Genomic DNA, 5,618 nt, shown 5'->3' on the forward strand with positions numbered 1-5,618 from the left:
GTGTTAAGTTACCTGGTGTTTTTGTTTGAGTTTGTCATATGTAGCATTGGTTTTACAATTAAGCACTGGTTACAAATGCCTTTTTACAGCATCTGTTAGAGGGTATAGGTAATTCCACATTGAGCAAAAATGTGACAAGGTTAAGTAGAGCATATTAAAATAGTAGTTTTTCTGTTATAAAACAGAATTAGTGTACAGTATTTTGTTAGTTCATGTTATTCAGGAAATAGACTAAAGCATTAAAGGGATGTGAGCACTTTTATTTTAATAAAGTGCCTTAAAACCAGTCCATTGTACGCTATTTGCTCATTGTCCCTTTGAAGTTCTATTCGGCAGAAACTAAGATATTAGAAGCAACAATTTAAAAAGAAAAAGGGGGCCGGGCGTGGTGGCACACGCCTTTAATCCCAGCACTTGGGAGGCAGAGACAGGTGGATCACTGTGAGTTCGAGGCCAGCCTGGTCTACATAGTGAGTCCAGGACAGCCAAGGCTAAACAGAGAGACCCTGTCTCAAAAATAAGTAAATAAATAAAAAGAAGCCAGGTGGTGGTGGCTCACACCTTTAATCCCAGCACTTGGGAGGCAGAGGTGTAGCGCATCTATGTGAGTTTGATGCCAGCCTAATGTACAGAGCGAGTTCCACAACAGCTAGAGCTGTTACACAGAGAAACCCTGTCTCCAAAAGAAAAAGAAAAAAAACATGGTCTGTGCTTCTAATCCCAGCATTTGCGAAACAGGCAGGTGGATCTCTTGAATTGGAGTGTGTGCACACAAAGACACAACTTTGGGGAGCTGAGTGTGGTAGCCCAGGCCTGTTGTCCCAGCACCTGCAGGGAATAAAGGTGTTCATGCCCTGCCACTGGCATTTCTTGAGTGGATTGTTCATGACTCATCTCTACCCAAGGAAAGAGATCCTGTCAGTCTACATAAAAAGTAAACTCGGGCTGGAGATTCACCCTTTCTTCACTTAACATACATAAATAAGTCACCTTACCATAATTAAAGTTTAGACGCTAAGGCAGGCTGATTTACAAACTAGTGCTTCCAACAGCAAGACAAACTTGAAAATAGCCCCAGAAAGACTGAGAACATTATTAGTAAATATTTATATAACCTCCTAGACCTCATGCCATTACAAAATTCTGAATCAAAAATAACAACTAGGGGCTGAAGAGATGGCTGAGTGATTAAGAGCACTGACAGATCTTCCAGAGGTTCCGAGTTCAATTCTCAGCAACCACATGGTGGCTCACAACCATCTGTAATGTGATCCGAAGCCCTGCAGGGGTAGGTACAAGCAGGCAGAACACTATATACATAATAAGTAAATAAGGAAAAAAAAACTGGCATGGTGGCACACCCCTTTAATCCCAGCACTGGTGAGGAAGAGGCAGGTGGGTTGCTATGAGGCCAGCCTGGTCTATCAACTAGTCCAAGAAAGCTATAGCTACACAGTGAAACCTTGCCTTGGAAAAAAAATGAAAAATTAAAAAAACAAACACTAGAGGCCAGACAGGGCTCAGAGGTTAAATACTGCTTGTTCTTCCAGATGACCGATTCAGTTCCCAGCACGTACATGACAGTTTACAACTGTTTATAATTCCAGAGGATCTGGCACCTTCACACAGACATACATGAAGGCAAATTGTCACATAAAAAAATCAATATGAAGGTGGACGTGGTGGTGCATACCTGTAATCCCAGCACTCAGGAGGCAAGGGCAGGCAGATCACTATGAGTTTGAGGCCAACCTGGTCCACAAAGCTAGTCAGGACAGCCAGGGCTACACAAAAACCCTGTCTCAAAAAACCATTAGAGAACTGACAAGATGCAAACACAGTAAGGAGCTCCATCAAAATTTTCTTTAGGAATACAGAAAACAGAGGTCTAAAGACCGAAATCTTCCTACCCAAATGTTCCTTGCTCTGGTATCTAAAACCCCAAGCCCAGCCAGGTGTGGTGGTACTCAGGGAGGCAGAGGCAGGTGGATCTCTAGAGCTTGAGGCTAGCCTGGTCTACAAAGTCCAGGACAGCCAGGGCTACATAAAGAACACCTGTCTGGGGGTGGAGGATAGGGGATGGAATCATTTGAGATAAATGGGGTAGGGAAATGTTTTGGGAATGGAGATGCTTTTTAATTTGATATGATACCTTGAGGTGATTTCATCTTACAGGCATAGAGAATTAGACTGGAAGAAGATGCATCTTTTATTCTCTTTAAAAAAAGATTTCTTACACGACAGTGTTCTGCCTACATGTATGCCTGCAAACCAGAACTCATTTATAGTTATGAGCTAACCATGTGGTTGCTGGGAATTGAACTTGGGACCTTTGGAAGAGCAGGCACTCTTAACTGCTGAGCCATCTCTCCAGCCCTCATTTTTTTTTTTTTTTTTAATCCTTTTTCGTGGTGTTGGGTATTAAATTCAGGACCTCACACACACTAGTCAAAACAGCACAAAACAGTTTTGAAGCATTTTGGTTAGACACTGTGGCACATTCCCAGGGGAGGGGAAGTCAATGTCTGTTTACCCCAAATAATGGAGGAGTGACAAGCTCAAGAAAAATTAGAGGGGGGCAGGGTTGGTGAAGTGCAGGCCATTACTTACAGAAACATGGGTAACTTTCAGTCACTCCAACACTAAAGTTTCACTTCCAGTGACTTTTTTGTTTTAAAAGGTCTTGTTAGCCGGGCGTGGTGGCGCATGCCTTTAATCCCAGCACTCGGGAGGCAGAGGCAGGCGGATCGCTGTGAGTTCGAGGCCAGCCTGGTCCACAAAGTGAGTCCAGGATGGCCATGGCTACACAGAGAAACCCTGTCTCAAAAAACCAAAAAAAAAAAAATAAAATAAAATAAAATAAAATAAAATAAAAAAAAAAATAAAAGGTCTTGTTAATGTATAAAATGACATGATAGATCCATGGTATGGTTAAGAGGGAGGTTTTTATTGGGGATACAAGGGAGAGATCAGACAGCAGCATCTTTGGAAGCATCTAGAGCAGAGAGAAGTATATGGATCAGAACGTGGCTGAGGCCTTCTACAAGAGAGGGGAGCGCAGCAGGGCATAGAGAATAGAGAAAGCACAGAGACGCAGAGCATAGTGAGGACATGGAAATAATAGCAGAATTAGAATGAGCAGCTGGGGAAAGGGAAGCCCATGAACTAGAGGGAGTTTAAGGCAGGGGAGGGGTGGGAGAGGTGATGGTGCTAGCTAGCAGGGAGCTTTGAAATACATAACAGGCTCAGGTACTTGTGATTCCAGCATGTGCTTTGTGTGCTGATATGTCCCTTCTGCCAGAAGTGAGCAAAATGACTCCTTTTAGTCAGGGGAACCAGTTTCACAAGTTCCTGAGAAATGCTGCCTTTTAGCTAATGGCCAGAAATCCTATAGTTCAGGTTGAGCTCATGTCTGGATCTTTGGACTGCTTTTGGGGTGTGGGGAATTGGAGTTTACTTTGGACCTGGCAGACGGAGGAGATTGATGGAGGCATGCTGTCTAACCAGTGAACGGCAGCTGTCTCTGAGGGAGCGCAGACCAGACCGCCACTCTCCTCCGCTCTCCCCCATCTCCTAGCTCCGTCTAGTCTCCCCTTACAGGGGGTTTGAGTTCTTTTGTTGTTGTTGGTTTTATTGTTTTGCTTTTTTGTTTGTGTTTATCACCACTCGGGAGGCAGAGGCAGGCAGATCGCTGTGAGTTCGAGGCCAGCCTGCTCTACAAAGCGAGTCCAGGACAGCCAAGGCTACACAGAGAGACCCTGTCTCAAAAAACCAAGAAAAAAAAAAAGGTAAGTTTGCTGTTACATGCCATCTATTTCAAAAGTTTAAACGACTTTAGCTGGTAGGCACTCTAGAACGTGGCCAATGTTTCACATTCATCCTGCTTCTCTTTGTTTTCCCATCCAGTCGACTTTGGGATCTACGTTATCTTCTCTATACTCTGGCCATGAATTCGCCCACTTTTTTTTTTGTTTGTTTTTCAAGACAGGGTTTTCTCTGTGTGGCCACGGCTGTCCTAGACTCACTTTCTTGACCAGGCTGGCCTCGAACAGTGATCTGCCTGCCTCTGCCTCCCAAGTGCTGGCCACTTAACCAGGCTGGCCTCGAACAGTGATCCACCTGCCTCTGCCTCCCGGGTGCTGGCCACTTAACCAGGCTGGCCTCGAACTCACAGAGATCCGCCTGCCTCTGCCTCCCGGGTGCTGGCCACTTAACCAGGCTGGCCTCGAACTCACAGAGATCCGCCTGCCTCTGCCTCCCGGGTGCTGGCCACTTAACCAGGCTGGCCTCGAACTCACAGAGATCCGCCTGCCTCTGCCTCCCGAGTGCTGGCCACTTAATTTTTTACGTTTCAGTTTGTGCTTTTCCTTTCACTAACACCATCAGGTTGTTTTTTGTTTTTGTTTTTGTTTGTTTGTTTGTTTGTTTTTCCTTTTTTTTTTTTTTTTTTTTTTTTTTTTTTTTTTTTTTTTTTTTTTCTTTTGGTTTTCCGAGACATGGTTTCGGAAAGCTGTCCTAGACAAGCTTTGTAGATCAGCCTGGCCTCGATATCACAGAGATCCACTGCGTCTGCCTCCCGAGTGCTGGTTTCTAAGAGGGGATGATATCTCATGTAGCCCAGATTCACCACAAACACTGTCTCTGAGATGGCCTTGGATTCCTGTTTCTAAATATGCCGCTATAACTAGCCTGACCATATTACACCTAATTTTCTGTGGGTTTTTGGTTTGGTCTGGTCTGGTTTTTCAAGACAGTTTCTCTGTGTAGCCTTAGCTGTCCTGGACTCGCTTTGTAGACCAGGCTGGCCTTGAATTCACAGCCATCCTCCTGCCTCTGCCTTCCAAGTGCTGAGATAACGGGCGTGAGCCACCACACCAGCCCAATTTTCTGTCTTAAAAACATAATAATTAATATACTTCCAAACCCAGCGTGACACGAAAGAAGAAATATAATGAAAGGTTTTTGTTTGTTTTTTTATTTTTTTCCCCCCGATGTCAGAGTTCATGAGGACAGTTAAATTACTCTGGCCCTAGAGAAGCGCCTGACACATTAAAGGCAGTTGAATGAATGATGAACCTACAAAAAGCCTCCTCAGAGAAATCTAAAAGTATAGAAATTGTACATTCATTTACAAATGGAATAAATTAAAGTGGCTTATGTCTAAGAGCACATATCTCCCTCTCCTCCCTCCTTCTTTTTCAAGACAAAAGAGTTTCTCTGTGTAACAGTCCAGGCTGTCCCGAAATTGGCCTCGAAATCAGAGATCTGCCTGTCTGCCTCCCAACTGCTGGGATTAAAGGCGCGCGCCACCGCTGCTCGGCCTCCTGTTTTCTCTTTTTGACGTTGGGCAAACGCACCACAGCTTGTTATAAGGCACGTATCAGGCTCTGATTCTTCAGCTTTGGACACCTAACGGGGACAATCCATATTGTTTTAAATTGTTCGGAACACTTTCAAAAAAATCAATCCCAGTGTGCAATGCAAACAATGAGTACAGTCGCTTAGGAACCACATATCCCAGGATGCCACGCTCCGAGACCCAGCATGAAGAGGGCATGAGGGAGGCCGTGGCATTCTGGGAGTTGTAGTCTCCCCCCAGGTCCCGCCCCTAGAGCGGA

Source organism: Acomys russatus, chromosome 19 (assembly GCF_903995435.1).
Source record: "Acomys russatus chromosome 19, mAcoRus1.1, whole genome shotgun sequence".
Lineage (NCBI taxonomy): Eukaryota > Metazoa > Chordata > Mammalia > Rodentia > Muridae > Acomys > Acomys russatus.